We start from the raw sequence: 18,762 nt of genomic DNA, 5'->3' as shown, positions 1-18,762 counted from the left end.
ACTTCTAGTGTTGTTCCTAGCTTTTCTGTAATGAATTTCATAGTCCTTGGTTTTAGTCCTAGGTCCATGATCCACCTTGAGTTGGTTTTTGTGTATGGACTGAGGTGTGGGTCTTGCTTGAGTCTTTTGCAGATATTTTTCCAATTTTGCCAACTCTCTGATGCATCAATATGTATATTACCAAGTGAATTAAGGCAAGGCTGCTGTTGTTGTTGATTACCATTGACAAATAGGCAATACCATGTTATATGGAGAAAAGATTGATGCCAATGATTTCATTTAACTTGAATCCACAATCAACACTCATGATAACAGGAGTTAAGAATTCAAATGATAACTTGCGAAGGGAAAGTATGCTGTCAAAATCCTCTCCAGAGTGCTAAAAAGAAATCATGGCAGTTTAAAGACTAAAGTGTACCCAGTTGAAGCCATGGTCTTTTTTTATTATGTTCTGTCAATCTGAAAGATAGACAATGAATAAGGGTGACAGACGCATCAATGCCTTTGAATTGTGATGTTGGCTAAGAGTACTGAATACCCCATGAGCTGCCAGAAGAACAAACAAATGCATCTTGAAGAAAGCACCATCAGAGTGCTCCTTAGAGTTGGAAATGGTGAAACCTTGTCTCACATATTTTGAGCATGTTGTCAGAGGATCAGTGAAACAGAGGCAGACCTTCAACAAGATGGATTGAAGGAGTGACTATTAAATGTTTTGAGCATATGAGAGATGATGAGGAAGATGCAGGATCTGTTGATCAAAGAGTGGCTGTGAGGCATAGTCAACTCCATGGTGCCCAGCAACAACAACAAAAACAACTACCATGGGTGTTGATTGTGAATCTAAGAAAATGAAAATGATGACAACTTCAATCTTTTCTCCATCTGTTAGAATACTGGAGTTCTGGTGATGTAGTGGACAAGGCGTTGAACTGCAGACTCACAGGTGATGTCCACTGAGTGCCCCTCCTGAAAAAGATGGGCAATTTCCTTCAGTGCAGTTTAGAGCCTCTGAGAATCCACTGCAGAGTCAGCTAGGAGTTGGTTCAGACTCGAGAGCAATGAATGAGTGAAGGAAAGTTCATATTGCCTATCAATCCAGTGGCAAGGTTTTTGGTGTTGGGATGTTAAAATGTAGTTCATATTGAAGGCTGCAGGCTTTGATTTTCTGCAATAAGTGCTTCAAATCTTCTTCACTTTTGCAAGCCAAGTTTTGTCACCTATATAAAGCAGGTTGTTGATGCCACCCTCTCATTCTTAGAATCTAGTTTCTTGAATGATTTGCTCAGCATAAGTATTGAATAGAAATGGAGAAAGGGTGCAAACGCTGACACACACCTTTCCTGATTTTAAGCTATACAGTGTTTCCTTACTCTGTTGGAGCACTTGCTTCTTTATCTATGTATGGGCTTTGTATGACTAGGATCCCTTTCTTCTCAATATTATGAATAATTTTTTATGGTCCACACAGTCAAATGTTGATTCTTGCTTTTCTTTTATGAAATGATTTGTTAAATTTTATTTTCCTTGAAGATTCTCTAAATCAGTTCATCAAATTACAAATATGCTCTGGTAGCATAAAATTCACCTCCAGGAACTGAGTGTGTATTTTAAGATAACAGACTTCATAGGACTTCCATGTCTATAGATTATTGCGGAAGCTAAAAGCCACAACTTTCTTCCGCAAGTGTTATCGTGTGTGTGCAATCCTACATTTCAGTCTTTACAGTTGCAGTTGCTGCTTTTACCTAGGATGGTAATCCCAGGATCCTGCCAATGATTCGATACTGATGCTCTTCATTGACAAGTGAGTGGAGCTGCTTGAGATTTCCTCATTTCTTCAAACTTCCTTTATTCCTTCCAGTGTGCCCTGAAAGCAGATCACATCCTCCACAGTATATGGTCAAGGAAATATAGCTGCTGGCAGATGAAGTAAGTCAGCATACAGTACATAAACCCCCCATGTGCAAGTTTCAATTGAAGGAGAGAAAGCATTTGGCTCAGACAGCAGAGGTCACAACCTCTATTTCCACAAATAGAACCCAGGGATCTTTAATAGTGCTCCCAAGCCACAGTGGTGTTCACCTTTGTTCTGCTACATGGCAAATGGGCGGAAACTCACTTTATCAACGTTGGCAAAGTAAAAGGCTGGGTAAACACAACCATTGTCCCTCTTTGGTGCAATGGGCAAGCCTAGTATTTCTGCCCAGAGGAGAATATGGTTGTATCCAAGAAGTGCTAATGGTGTCTAAGCTCTCAAAAACTAAGATACTTTAGCCAATGAAAGGCCACTATAAAAGAAAGCAAATACACAAACACAGAAGTTTTATACCATTACCCTTTCCCTCAGGCTGCAGTCACAACATTTCCAGTCTATTCGTGGAAGGAGACACGGATCAGTTATCATTTTCCTCTATCGTTCTCTCTGTTAATATATGACTTTTGTACAGCTCCTGGCAACTGCTGTCCAGTCAGCTCCGATTTATGAAGAGTAACGTCCACCAGAACAGAACCGCGCCCAGTTCTGTATCATCCTCATGATCCCAAGATGTGAGTGCTATTCCATCATTATGGCTTTTGTGCCAAAGCATATCTTCCAGGGTGTCTTGATTGATTAGTGCTGCTTCAACCGAGATACCACGAGCAGATATCTTTAAGACACACAAGCCTAGAATCAAAATTCAAGGTTCCAGCTCTAGGCAAAAACCTCGAGATTCTATGAGATGTCCACACACCAGGATTTCCCAGGTATCGAGGAGCTTTCTCATGCAAGGATCTTGTGTCCGACAAGTTAATTCCAATTCTGGTAATTGCTTCTTGGTGGCACTAAGAATCCCTTCAAACTGGCTCTTTTTTTCCCCTTCTTTTTAATTTTTTATTTCTTTTCTTTCTTTGTGTGTGTGTGTGTGTACCGTCAAATCAGATCTGACTGGTACAGGAGGATATTGTTCCTCCTTCTCCAGCACAGCATCTGGTGGATTTGAACCGTGCATCTCTGAGATTGCAGTTGCAGCGTCTTGCCACTAGGCCACCAGAGCTCGCCCAAACTGGCTCTTTTATTATGTCTCCTTTACGTCTAATAAGAGGAAAGCTATTACTGAACACAACCTATGGAAATTCACCTTACATCTGATTAGAACTGTGACAGAATTAGGGAGTCTTGTGTTCTAATCTTAATTCTCTTATTGGTTCATCTGTACCTAGCTTTCGGCCTACATAAATAAACTACACCATCATATAGAGAAAACAATCCTCAAAATAACAATAAGCAACATTATGATAAATGAATAAAAAAGAACATTGTCAAGGATTTAATTTTAAACGGACCCACAACCAACACCAATGGAAGCAGAAAGTCAAAAGACATATTTAATTTAAAGTTGTAAACAGCAAGAATGTCAGTTTAAAGACTAAGATGGACTTGACTCTAGGTCTCTATATTGTTCAATTGCTTAAAACACATGTGAAAGTGGAGTAATGAATGAAAACAATCTTGGAAGTATTGATTCTTTGAATATTGGTGTTGGCCAAAAATACGGAATACACTATGAACTGTCAAAAAAGAAACAAATTTCTCCTAGAACAAAGGACAGTGTAGCTATAGAGATCCTTAGACATGAGATAATACAACTCTTTCTCACATACTTTGAGAAGTTTTCCAGGAACAACTAGTCCCTGGAGAAGGGCTTGGGAAAGTACAGTAACAGCCAAGGAGAGGAAGATCCTCAATGAGAGGGATTGGTATAATACCTGCAATGATGGCTTTAGACAGAGATGAGATGGTACAGTGAAAGACAGAATTTCATGCTGTTCAAGTAAAGATGTCATCCTTTTATTTTTCCAATTAAAAAATTGCTTTGCATACTAAAGAACAATGATTTAATAAAACACTATACAACATCTTCCTTTCTTTTAAAATACTAGTTTACTTAGAAAATTAGAACATCTACCTTTTTAAAAGATTGTACCTTGAGTGAAATGTTGCAAAACAAACTACATCTTCTATGCAATATTTCTTACACATCCTATCGTATTAATCACAATAACCACAATGTCATTGCACTCTCCCCGCTTTCTCTCTGTCGTGTGCCTTGATCCTTTCAGCCAACCTCTTCCATATTTCTGGGCTTTTTTATTTTGGGAAATTGTTGCTCATTTAATTTTATATGGTTGGCTATTGTAAGGAGTGAAGTTTCCTTGCTGGTATCAAACTCAGAAGCTCAACTTATTGCCATGGGGAAGAACTTACTCATAGGTGACTCTCCAGAGGGTTTATGAGATTGAAAATGACACCAGGAGTGATTGTCCATTCTTCTTTCATGAAGCTGCTAGTTCATTAGAACTACCAAATACACACAACCTTGGAGTTAACAACTTACCTCCCTACGGACAATGCCAGGACAGCTCTTCTCTGATATTAATGGTCTCCTTATAAGCCTGTTTAGTTTTTGGTTAACAGTTGAGCCGTGATGTTATTTCAGGTTCAAAGGGTGACTAAGGCTCATTGTTGTTGTTGCTGTCTAGTCTAGTATAACTCATAATGACCTATGAAGTCTGCACTCTAAACTGAACTCTGTCCTATTCTGAGCCATCCTTACCATTCTCCACACATTTGAGTTCATTACCACATTTGAGTTCATTACCACAATATATCAGTCTCTCTCATTGAAGCTCTTATTCTTCACTGACCCTCCACCTTTCTAAATAAAATGTCCCTTTCCAAGAAACAGCCTTTTCTAACAACATGTCCAAAACATGTGAGATAAAGAGTCACTATCTTTGCATCCATGGAACTTTCTGGTAGCACTTTGTCCCAAACATACATGTTTGTTCTTTCGACGGTCTGGGGGACACTCAATAAATGATCTTCTGCAACAACACAAATCAACAAATGTGTTGATTCTTCTCCTATCACCCATGTTCATTGTCTAGACCTCAGCTGTATAGCAGGTGATTGGAAAGACTGTGACACACGTTAGTCTTTCAACTGAAGTCATTGCTATTCAGGACTTGGTAAAGTTCTCTGATAGAAGACTTTTTCCAGAGCTGTAGTTCTCTCAGTCTCTTGACTGCTAGTACCAACAGTGTTGACTGTAGATCCAAGCAATAGGGAATTGTTGTCCATTTAAATATTTTCTCCATCAAACATAATATTACAAACTAGCTCACTGTTGTGGATTTTTGCATTTTTGTTTGTTTGCTTTGGGGATTTGTTTTTTTTTTGTTTGTTTTATGTTGAGATGTAACCCATAGTGAAGGCTGCTGTTCTTGGTCCTCTGAAACAATCACTTAGGATGTTTCTCACTTTCAATAAGCAAGTTTCTGTCATCTTCATAACACAGATATGAAAGGATCATAGTATGAAGGGTTCCACCAGTGTCTTTCTGATCTGTAAGCCTGACTCTGGTGTGCAGAGTTTTCAGTGTCTTTTGCATATCATTGCCTTTGACTTTTGCCATGTGGGAACATCTCAGTAAAGAGGGTATAGGCCAGTTTTACCTTCCCACAAGACTTACACAAACGGAGTCATTGTAGAGGCAGAATATGGGACTATTGCTACTATCGAGAAAGAAGATGCGCACATCTCTCAGAGCCGTGGAGATACCCATTTCTGTAAAACTGGAGTCTAGAGGGGTGTAGGATAAACAGCAGGGGGACTGTCTGAGACCAGAAGAGTCGGAGCTGACCTAAGACTGTCAGTCCATGAAGTGAGAGTCTGTGCCCTTCACCACAACTTACTGAAGGACTGGGAGTTGCTAGGTATGATCAAGTATATCATGACTCACAGTGAGTCTATGAACAAGAGATCTGAGCCTGGCCCTGTCTAACAGCAGCCTCATCGTTTCTGTCATGTCCACATTCATTGTTACAGACACTGTGTCCGTCAGTCTTATGCAGGATTTCCCTCTCTTTCACTGACTCTCTTTCTTTCCCACATTATGTCTCTCCCTTAGGTCTTGTGTCTCCTGAAAATATGCCCCAAGTGAGTGAGGCAAACTTTCTCCATCCTTGCCTCTAAATGCCCCTCTGCCTGTACTTCATTTAAGGTACATTTGTTTGGGGGTTGTTGTTGTTGTTGTTATTGTTTTGATATTCAGTTGTCTTCTCAAACATTGTAATTCAATGGTATCGGTTTTTCTATCATTCTCTCTCATTCTTCAACTTTCAATGGATAGGAAGCAACTGAAAATATTACCACTTGGACTAGGTTCACTTTATTGTTTATACAGCCATCATGTTCTTTAGAATTGTAAAGAGGTACTTGACGGTAGATCTCCCCAATGCAACAAATCTTTTGATTTCTTGACTGCTGCTGCCTGGAGTGTTGATTGTGAATTCTGGTAAAATGAAATAAATTTTAAGATAACTGGTTTTCACAGATCAATAATCACCCTTAGACAATTTCGTTCATAGGGTGGTTATGAGTCACCTACGACTCGACAGTACTTAACAACAACAACATAGAGAGAGCTCTGTTGGCCTAGTGGACAGAAAGTAATGCTACCAAGTCAAAGGTGGGTGACTTTAATCTGCAGGCCTGGCTTTAATTGTTTTTGGTCAAACATTCTTCTAGGTCATATAGCCTTGGTCTGTCCACTTGCTGTAAAGAGGTAACTTGTGGTTGCTGTGAAGCTGAACGCTGTGACACTGATATGTCAAATGCAATAATGGTTACCCATGGTGGATAGTGTTTGGTGGAATTCCCCAATTCAAACAAGCTTGGAGGCAGGATTGGCATTCACTTCCGAAAGAGATTGCCTCTGGAAACTCTATGAATCTGGAGAAGGGATGAAAGTTAAAGAAATGTTCAGGTCTTTTGTTCATAGGGTGGCTATGAGTCACCTACGACTTAACAGCACTTAACAACAACAACAATATTCTAAATTGGACTCTTTGAAAATGATCATGGTATCAGGATTGGAGAAAGACTCATCAGTAGCCTTCTATGTGGATGAAATAAGATGGACAGTCTCCTCCCGTGTGATTAACTGCCTCTGAATATCTGCTGAAGGGTCAGCTGTGGGTCAGTTTCAGCTCTCATGTACACACCAACAACCTTACTTCAGAGTGAGGAGGACTTGCAGCATTTGCTACAGAAGTTTAACCACTGCAGCCTTCAATATGAATTGCATCTCCACATCAAGAAAACAAAAATCCTTGCCACTGGACTGGCAGGTAACATCATGAGAAAAGATTGAATCATGATTGAATCAGGAGACTGTCAATAAATCCTCTTACTTGATTTCACAATTAGTATACAGTTGGTACCAGGCATCTGGAGATCAGGAGATGTATTATACTGAGAAAGTTTGTAGTCAGCGACCTTTCTAAATTATTGAGGAAGATTGGTGCCAGTTTGAGTTCCATGGTGCACCTGATATAGGTCATGGTCTTTTGAGTCACTTTCTATACATCTGAGAGGTAGACCATGAATAAGCATGACAAAAGAATTGATGCCTTTGAACTGTGGTGTTGGAGAAAAGTATTGAATATCTCATGGACTGCCAGAAGAACAAACAAATATCCCTTGGAGAAGATGCAGCCAGAGTGGCCCTTGGAGGCAAAGATGATAAAGCTTCATCTCACATACGTTGGCTATGTTACTTGAAGAGTCTGTTCCTTATAGAGTGACTTTATGCTCAAAAGGGTGAATCGGTGGGGAAAGAGAGGAAATCTCTCAATCAAGTGGATTGACGGTGATTTCAGCAATGGGCTTAAGTGTGCCAGAAATTGGGAGGATGGCCCATGCAGGACAGGGTTCAGATCAGTTGTTCAGTGTCACTATTCCTGTGAAATAAAGGATTTAAAGAATGACATAAACAGACCACTCATCACAGGCTGTGCTATGTATGTGGATGCTTTCAGGTTGAAGTATTCTTTCTAGAACTCAATCCATTGATGAGATATTTGATCACATGTAAGACCTGGCTTCTGGTCATCTGTAGAATAAAAAAAAATCTCAATTTCCTGTTTTCTTGTGATTTGATGGCCAACTCTGGTGACCTCTTCATATGCCACTTGGATTAATGAAAGGGGACTGATGAATTAAAAGAGTAGCGATCAGAAACCTCCACTCTGTTGGTACAGCCCTCTCAATCTCTTCAGGAAAAACTTCCATCTTCCCCGGAACCACAAAGGTCTCTGTAAGTGGAACCCTGATTACAAGACACGTGCTCCATCTCCTGTTCTTGTTCTCTCCCAAGCTTTCCACCGAGTACGTCTTTTGATCTTAGGTTAGTGACTTTTGAGTGAGCTTTTAGCTCTAGGCTCTCATCAAAGACTGAAGTTTGTTTTGTTTTGTTTTGTTTTTGTAATCTGGAAATTTCTCAACATTTTCTCTGAAGCTGGAGATGCCTGCTCATCAAGTTCCAATTATCAGGAGCACGCTCATCGGAATGCTGGTCCAGAACAGGGCACTGCAGGAGGCAGAAGCCCAGATTCCTTAATTCACATCTTCATTACTATTTCACTTCCAGCCCAGAATCATAATGAGATCCTTAGTTATATCTTTGTTGGAAAAAAAAGAGAACCTGAAAATTATCACTTTCATTAGTTTCAGTCTTAAAATTGAAAATGTCCACTTTGCTATAAGAACTGATATGGTGGTGGGCTTTTCCTAAGGCCTCCTCGGACAGATCTTGCACCATCTGTCCCCAGGAAAATGTTATAAGGTTTGTCGCTTAAATAATTGTTTAAACTCCCAATGATTTAGGAAATTGTGCATCAGTATTTGATTTATTTAGAGCTTTACATCTTTCAAGCAAAGTGCCAAGTGTCAGAGATACATATTTTCATTACATTGTTTTATTCTAGAATGAAAAGAAAATCTAAGAAATTCTGGAAAAATGCATTCTGAATTAATTTATAACACCCAAATATTAGACTTTCTTTACAAGAAAAACCAAAAGCCCAGGACATTTGATGCACAATGACCATGCCCCAGAAAGTTCAGAGGTAACAATTCAGTCCTCCAATATTTCTTTAATTGCATTTATTCCTTTAAGGGTAAAAAATCACATTCCACATTTCTAAAGCCCATTGAAATATATCTAGCTCTTAGAATGGTGCTTGGACGCATGTAAAAATGTATGAAAAACTGGTTAAATTACATACACTACATTGAAACAGATGAGGGAGAGAACAGGTTAAAAGAGATACATGATAGGGTATTATGGTTATCACAAGAGTCCAGAATGAAGGTTGTATAGTGGAGCATACTCGGGGTGGGAGGATTGTATACCAATGAAGGAATTTTTCTTCTACTTTTCAAAGAGAAGAGTGAAGTAAGGGATAGGGGGAGGCTGGGCAGGGAGAAAAGTACTACAATGAATGAATGGAAATCCAAAGTCTCTGTAAAAAGTTCATTAAAATTAATTTTTCAAAAGAAAAAGGATAAAAAAAGAATGTATGTTCAATGAATGCAGTAAGATCAGAATAATACAGTCAAGCCTCTAAAAAGATCACCAAGAATAAAAACTGCCACACTTAGCAAATGAATTAAAACACATACATGAGACATGCAGTAGCTGGTGGGTATTGCTGAGCTCCAGGAGGGGGATGGTGGTGAGAGGGGGAGGACCCGGGGGCAGCCAGCTGGAAGGCCAGAGGACTCTTCAGAGCAACTTCATCACCGATGCCCACGGTTCTTTATCGCACCATTGCTATCAGCCTGTACCCCACACAACGGCTTTGGGGAGACATCTTCAGAAAGGGAGGCACTCCCCCTCTCCATCAATTCTTGACTTTTCTACTCACTTCCTATGTCTGGTAATTGCCTGCTAATGCAGTGGAATCTTCCCCCCTGTTTGAATGGGCTTGCTGTTGTATGACCTTGGTACTCTTGAACAAACATAGGATTTTGCACAGATTGGATCACTGTAGTGTTTGAAAACATGATTCTACACATAGTTTAGTGGACCGAAGAGAAGCACACATCACACTTGGAGGACGGTACCATCCTGGGCTCTCTGGGTGAAGGCTTTATCTTCAGGCTTACATCAGGCCAATCAGCTGAGAAAGTGATGCAGAAACACTCTAGACATCTTCCACTCATGACCTGCTCTCCTTTCCCTAGAAGGCCAGCTTTACGCTAAACTAGCCAGTAAAACAGTGTGCAAGCAGCACAAAGAGAGCTCTTATGGGCATAGCATCGTGAGGGGAGACCTGGACTGGGAGTAAGACGTGTGTCTCTTTATCCAGTACCTTGCCACCAGATCCTTCAGAACACAGGGCTTCCCAGCTGAGGCTGTCTGCATTCTTACCACTAGGGCAACTCCCAGACTTAACAGCTGCGTGTTCGTGTGCTGTGCGAACCCAGTGACACCACCAATAAGACAAGCAAGTCCAGATGGACCAGGGGAAATTCATTGCCTTCTTGGCTCTGATGTTTGGGTCAATAACACCATCTTCATGAGTTAAGGCAAGTGTTTCTTTAGTGAGCATCAGGGGACACCTCCATCAGTATCATTTTGACATGAATTATCTATAATTTCACTATATATGAATTTTCTAATATTCCAATATATGGGGCATTGAATGCGGAATTTCATGAGCTATGCTTCCACTTAGCCTGGGGGTCTTTTGATTCCTCTAAATTTTTTCTTTTTATATCCAATTTCATCAGCTTTATTGGAAAACAGCATAGAGTCTTATTGGAAGATGGATGGAATTTGTCAAATAGTTAGCCGTGGTATCAGTCTCAAGCACAGTCTTTGCTACAGACAGACACACTTATTGCAGGCAGAGTTTGAATTTTGAGAGATCAGTGTGCTCTCTGGTAGAATCAAAAATACATGAGTCGATGTCACGTAAACCTATATCTCTTGGAGCATAATATGTTTGCTGCTAATGAAAGGTCAGCAGTACATTCACCAGTCACATGCCAGGACAAAGGTGGGTAGTTTCCTCCCGTAAAGATTGACGACCCCATGGCTTTGTGGTAAGGGGCTGCACTGCCAACCCAGAGACCGTGGTTTGAATCCACCAGCGGCTCTACAGGACAAAGACAGACAGTCTGTCTCCTCCGGAGCGATTTTACTGCCTCTGAAAACTCACTGGATGGTCAGCTGAGAGTTGATTCTGACTCAAGAGTACTTAACATAACAGCAGCAACAACACCACCTTGATAAAGGATGACTGAAAGTCAGAATGCATTTGACAGAAGTAGACATATGTCGTTGTCCTTGGTCCTGATGTTGCATCAAGTATTACATGTACCAACCCGGGGAACAAGAGATTTGATCCTTGTCCTGTCCTGTGCCATCTTAATCATTTCAGACACCTGAACCCATTACTACAGTCACTGTGTCAATTCATCTCATTAAGGATCTTTCTCTCTTTTTCCGACCTTCCAAGTTTCCAAGCATGACGCCCTTTTCCAAAGACCAGTCTTTCCAAACAACAGGTCCAAATTATGTGAGATAAAGCTTCATCATCTTTGCCTCTAAGAAGCACTCTGGCTGCACTTTCTCCAGGACATAGCTGTTCCTTTAGCAGTTCATAGAATATTCAGTACTCTTCTCTAACACCACAGCTCACAGGCATCAATTCTTCTGCCACCTTTATTCATTATCCAGCTCTCAGATATGTAATAAGGAATTTAAAAGACCCTGGCCTGGATCAGGAGCGCCATTGTCTTCAAATTGACATCTTGGCTCCTCAGTCATTTGGGGAGGTGCCCAACAGCAGATTTACCCAATGGAATATATTTCCTCATCTCCTGACTGCTGGTACCCAAGGTGTTTATTGTGGATCTAAGTAAAATGAAGTCATTGACAGTCTCTATCTTTTTTTTTTCAATTTATCATGATGTTGTCTGTTGGTTTAGTAGCAAAAAAAATTGTCTTCTTGAAACTGGGATGTAATTATTAATGAAGGCTATAGTTGTGTTTATCTTTTGCAGCAAGCACTTTAAGCCCCTCCTCATTTACAGCAAATAAGGTTGTGTCAACTGCATAACACAGATTGCTGATGAGTCTTCCTCCAATACTGATGTCACGTTCTTTTTCATAGAGTCCAGCTTCTCAGATGATTTGCTCAGTGCACAGATGGAGTAGGTAGGGGCCAAAGATACGTCCCTGATACACACCTTTCTTGATTTTAAACCATCCATTGTTCACTTGCTTTATTCAGGAAACAGCTTCTTGATCTGCATGTAAGTTTCATTTTGATCATAATTAAATGTTCTAGGATTCCATTTTTCTCATTGCTAACCATGATTCATATAATAAAAAAAAGATTTGTATTATTAATAAAACACAAATTGACATTTTTTCCCTGATATTCTCTGCTTTGGTCTTTCCTTCACAGGGTCGCTATGAGTTGCCTACAACTCAATGACCCTTAACAATGACAGCAACACCAGCATAGAGAGAGGTCAGGTGGCCTAGTGGGCAGAAAGTGATGCTACCAAGTCAAAGGTGGGTGACTCTAATCCACAGCCCTCAGGCCTGTTTTTTGTGAACCATTCTTCTAAATCGTATAGCCCTGGTGTGTCCACTCACCGTACAGAGAAGTAACTTATGGTTGCTGTGAAGCTGACACTGTGAAACTCACGTGTCAAAGGCGATAAAGGTTACCCATGGTGGACAGTGTTTGGTGGAGCTCCTGATTAAAACAAGCCTGGAAGCAGGAGTGGCATCCACTTCCGAAATAGCTTGCCTCTGGAAACCCTATCTAGAGAAAGGACAGAAGTTGTACAGATGTCCAGGACTTTCGTTCATAGGGTCGCTATGAGTCTCCTACAACTCAATGGCACTTAACAACAATTCTCTGCTTTCAGCCAAGATCCATCTGACATTAACAATGGCATCTGTGGTGCATGACCTCGTCTTACTCCAGCTTGAACTTCTGGTGGTTCTCTCTCAACATACTGTTCTAACCATTTTTTCCTGATCTTTAACACTATTTTGTTTGCATTTGAGATTTCTAGGGGCATCAGATCAACTATAACTCCCTACTACCTCATGAACAGCAGACTGGAACATTACTGGGTTTGTGCCATCATCATGACCTCCCCATGCTGGAGCACATTATTAACATCACTGCATCGGACCATCTTGTTGAGGGTTACCCCCTGCCTTTCCCAGCATGATGTCTTTTTCCAAGGACAGGCTTCTCCTGGCCACATGCCTCATATAAGTTCAAGTTTCACCACAGTAGCCTTAAAAGGAGAAACTTAGTTGTACTATCTCCAAGACACATTTGTTTGTTCTTTTAAGAGCCCATTGTATATTAAATGCTCTTCCAACATCACAATTCAAGGCTTTAATTTTTCTTTGGTCTTATTTATTCTTCAATGTTTAGATTCACAGAAACCAAATTAAAATATTGATATCCTTACTATTTAGCCCTTTGCAGGTTTTCTTGACAGGTAATTTTTCTGATACCACGATCTGTAGGGAGCCGCTAATTTGTAAATATATATATATATATTATATTCCATATTATCTCTCTCTCTCTCTCTCTCTATATATATATATATAGAGAGAGAGAGAGAGAGAAATATCAAATATATATAGATATAGATATAGATAGATAGATACATAGATAGATACATAGATAGATACACAGATACATAGATATATAGATATAGTGTTATTGTTGTATTTCAGCAAACAGATGCTGCCTTGCATGTACTCCCCAAGATGTGTCAAGAGATCTGGAGGACAATTTCTTGGCCAACTCACTGTAACAGATGCATATTTATTCCCATGCCAAAAAAGGTGACCCAACAAAGTGTGGAAATTAACAAACAGTAGCACTAATATCACACACTAGCAAACTTCTGCTGAAGATTATGCAGAAAGGATTTGAACAGCACATTGACAGAGAGTTAACAGAAATACAAGCTGTGTTTAGAAGAGCTTGTGACACTAGGGACATTATTGCCAATGTCAGATGAATCTTGGCAGAAAGAGAGTACCAGAAGAATGACTATCTGTGTTGTATTGACTATGCAAAGGCATTTGACTGTGTGAATCACAAGAAATTGAGGCTTACCTTGAGGAAAATGGGAATCTCAGAACGTGCTTATACTAAATCTATACTTGGACCAAGAAGCAGTCCTCAGAACAGAGCAAGGAAACTCTGCATGGTTCAAAATCAGGAAAGGAGTGCGTCAGAGATGCGTCCTATCCCCTTATCTTTTCAATCTGTGTGAGAACAGATCATTCAGGAAGCGGGGCTTTGTGAGGAGGAGTGTGGCATCAAGATGGGAGGAAGACTCATTAAAAACATATGATATACAGATGACACAACCTTGCTTGCTGAAACTTAGGAGGACCTGAAGTACTTGCTTCAAAAGATCAAGCACTGTAGTCTTCCATATGGATTGAAGCTCAACATCAAAAAGACAAAGATTCTCACCACTGGGACAATTGGCAGCACCATGATAGATGGATAAGAGATTGAGGTTATTAACAATTACAGCTTGCTCGGCTCCACAATCAACATTCTTAACGCTAGCAGGAAATCAAAATATGAACTGCATTGGGAAAATCTGCTGTCATGGACCTCTTCAGAGTACTGAAGAGCAACAATGTCAGTCTAGATACAAAGGTGCACCTAATCCAGGCCATGGTCTTCTCATTTACTTGTTATGCTTCAGAGAGTTGGACAATGGCTAAGGATGACAGAAGAATAGATGCCCTAGTTTTGTGATGCTAGAGAAGAGTCTTGAACATACCATGGACTACCAAGAAAACAAATAGGTCTGTCTTGAAGAGTGTGGAACTAAGTCTCTCCTTGGAGGCTAGGATTTTGAAGCTCTGCCTCACTTACTTTGGGCATGTGGCCAGGAGAGATTGGTCCTTGGAGAAGGACATTATGCTCAGAAAAGCAGATAGACATCACAGAGGAAGAAGACCCCAGATGAGATGGATTGATACAATAACTGGGACAATGGCAGTTGATGTGTCATAATTCATGAAACTGGCTCAGGACAGGAAAGGGTTCAGAGCTGCTGAACGTAGAATCACTCTACATGGCAGGCAACCTAATGGAATATAACAGCAATAACATAATATAGCAGGTTTGGAAGCAGGAGTGTCAACCACTTCCTAAACAACACGCCTCCAGAAACTCTATAAACTTTGATAAATACCGCTAGTTGTAGAGGGGCTTCAGGCCTTTTGTTCATAGGGTTGCTATGAGTTGTGCTCAACTCAAAGGCAATCAATAACAACATTGTTACGTGTTATTCAGTCTAACCTGACTTATCATTAAGACTTCAGCAGGTTTTTTTCTTTTTTTTATAGAATTTATGAAAATATTTATAGAAATAAATTTACCTTTTTTAAAAAGTTTTGGCCAATGCACATATATGCACAGAACTGAAATAAACATTTTCATAGTTAATAAATTCCTGGGAAGAAATTGTCCAGCTTTCTCCCACTGAGCATCTGGTGGATTTGGGAATGGCAAGTCAGCTCTTAGCATTATGTCACCAGAGTTCCCTCAGCAATAGCCTGGAAAGAAACCAAATGGCTCCCTAACACCGTTACTGAACATTTTCATCAAGGATCCAATGATTTGTTGTTGTTAAGTGTCTCCAACTAGACAATAACTTGAAACCAACCAATGAACAATAGATCTGAACTTGGCCTTGTCCTGCATCATCCTCACCATGTGTGATACACTTGAACCCATTGTCACCGTCACTGTGTCAATCCTCACTTTTTATGGTCTTCCACTATTTCTCTGGCCCTCTACTTTTCTAAGCATGACATCTTTTTCGAAGAATTAGCCCCTCCTGAAAACATGTTCATAATTTGTAAGATGAAGTTTCGTCCTCCTTGCCTCTTCATTACACTTCACTGAAGACAGATTTGTTTGTTACTTTTTAAATCCCTGGGAAAACCCCAGTAGGAGAATCCTAGTCACAAGGAAGAATTGCAAATTTGTATGGAAACAGAATTAACTGAATCTATCAAGACAGGGTAAACAAACTCATTCTCAGATCTGGAGAAGTCATTCTCAGAAACTGTTTAAAAGGGATATGTGATTAGGTACTATTGTCATGACAGGAGTCCAGAACGAAGACTGCACAGTGGAGTGGACCTGGGGGGAGGGATTGTATAACAGTGAAAGAATTTTTCCTTTACTTTCCAAAGAGAAGAGTGAAGTGGGGGGGGGAGGGGTGGGCAAGGAGGAAAGTGCAACAATGAATAAATGGAAATCCAAAGTCTCTGTAAATTTTCATTAAAATTAATAATAATAGTAATAAAGGAAATAGTCTTTAAAATTTGAACTAAAATAATCTTATTAAACAGTCATTTAATCAATAACACTTTAATTCAATTAGAATATATTCTGCATGCATCTCATTTTATGAATAATTCACTTCATGAGTTCAAACTGACAAGTTGATCTAAAATGAATATGAGAACTTTAAAGGGAAGATAGCTTGATAGTGGTGAGAAGATGTGATGTAAGTAATGGGATGTGAATTATGTAACCAATGTCATTGAACTGCACATGTTGAAATTATGAATAAATGTGTGATTATGATATATATTTTCACAAAATAATACATTTAAGAAAAGGGCACAAAGGATAAACTTCTGTTGTGCCAAGGTAAAGGATGTTTGAAGACAATGAAGAGTGTTGAAGAGAGGAACAAGTTGAAATAATAGCAAGAAGGGTGACAGTGGAAGTGGCATCCTAGGAACCTGGGTAGGGCAGAGAGGTATTCAAGTCACTGACTTGCCTTTTTCTCTTCCTCTGAGAAAAAGCAGAGAGCATGATAACAGAACAAGGGCAGATTATGCAGAAAAGCAAATTTGGAATCAAAATGCCTCTCCCCAAATGGACTTTGAAAATATCTTTTCCCAGATTGACTCCTCAACACATATGCGCATATTATAAACAGGGGAGATTTTTATTAGCTCTTCAGCAAATAGCTGTCACTGTAATGTAGCTTCAGACTCCAGGTGGCTAAGGTGGCCTCCCTAAATAGGACCTGTGTTAGTATGTTCTTTTATTGATGACAGCATCAGCATTTTGGCACTATGGAATTTAAAAGCACCATGGAGAGCTGACCAAAGGAATTTCTAAATATTGATTTCTTTACATCACAGAGTATGATCTATTATCTTTACCTGGGATGTCCATAGAGATACACCAGGATTCCAGTGTTACACATTGGAGCCATATCTCTGATGGGATTTTTAAGGCACAGAAAGGGAAACTAATACTTGGATAAAACCTCATGAGAAAATAACGTACATAGAAAATGTAAAGGTCTTGGTAAACTCAATCACACAAGATCAAAAAGGCAACATTTTCCCAAGGATCACACTCAGATGATAGAAAGAAAGAGGACAAAGGGATGGACAGAAATAAGCCACAGATAGTGGGAAAAGTTGAAAAAAAAGATGAAGTGATAAAAGTAAATACCAGAAAGGTCCTTGGAATGGAAGATGGTAAGACTACCTCACTTATTTGTACATGCTATCAATAGAGACCAGTCCCTGGCAAAGGGTATAACTGGAGAGTCAGAGGACAATAGGAAGACATTCAATAAGACAGTTTGACACAATGATTGTACCAATGAGCACATGAACAGAAGTTGTTGGCACTTGATGTAGCATGGTTTTGTTCCGTTGCACACAGGGTTGTTATGAGACAACTGTGACTAACAACCCACAGCTAATGATATTTTTGTGAGTTTGCTGGATCCCTGAATGTCTTACTGGGTGGAGGGTCTGTTCTATTTCTTTTTTTTTTTTCATTTTAAAATGGTTTGTTTGTGTTTATGATGTGGTGACATTAGATAGATAGATAGATACATAGATACACAGTTAGATACATAGATAAATGCATACAGAGATACATAGATAGTTACATAGATAGATAATCAAGTAGAACCAACTCATAGCTGACACTGCCTGGGATTTCCTAGACTGTAAATCTCAAAGGAGGAGATTACCGATCTTTCCCCCAAGGAATGGCTAGTGGATTCAAGCTACCAAAAAGGAGCTGCCTTCAGGTTAGCAACACAACTCCCTATGAACTGTGCTAAAAACTCATGTTTCTTGTTGTTGTTGTTGTTATGTGTTGTCAAGTCCACTCTGATTTATAGTGACCCTACCCACAATAGCTTTGAACCCTGCCCTATCCTGAGTCAGTCTCACTGTCTCTGACACACCTAACCCTTTCACCTAATTATTGCGTCAATCCATCTCATCCAGAGTCTTCCTCTCCTGCTCCATTCTTCTACCCTCCCAAGCATGATGTCCTTCTCCAAGGACTGGCCCCTTCTTGTAGCATGACAAAAGTATGTGAGACTGAGCCTCAAAACCCTTGCCTTGAAACAACAGCGTGGCTTCACCCTCTCCAGGGCAGACCTATTTGTTCTCTTGGCAGTTCATGGTATGTTCAATACTCTTCTCCGGCACCACGAATCAAAGGCATCGGTTCATCTGTCATCTTTGGTCACTGACAAATTCTCTAGCACATAGCAAGTAATTGCAAAGATCATGGTCTGGATAAGGGATACTTTTGTCTCTAGATGAACGTTGTTGCTCATCAACACTCTGGGAAATTCCCTGGCAGTAGATTTTGCTAATGCAATTCTATTTTCTGACTGCTGGCACCAAGATTGTTGATTCTAGATCTTAGCAAGCTGAAATTAGATGGTGTTGCCAATTGGCAGGATGGTGAGAAACTTTGTTTTGATGTTGAACTTCAATCCATATGGAAGACTACAGTCCTTGACTTTCTTCAGCAAATGCTTCAGGCTTTCCTCAGTTTCAGCAAACA

This window comes from Elephantulus edwardii, unplaced genomic scaffold, assembly GCF_000299155.1.
Source record: "Elephantulus edwardii isolate Elephantulus edwardi_28Jun2011 unplaced genomic scaffold, EleEdw1.0 scaffold00125, whole genome shotgun sequence".
Lineage (NCBI taxonomy): Eukaryota > Metazoa > Chordata > Mammalia > Macroscelidea > Macroscelididae > Elephantulus > Elephantulus edwardii.
Note: the sequence above shows the minus strand (reverse complement) of the source record.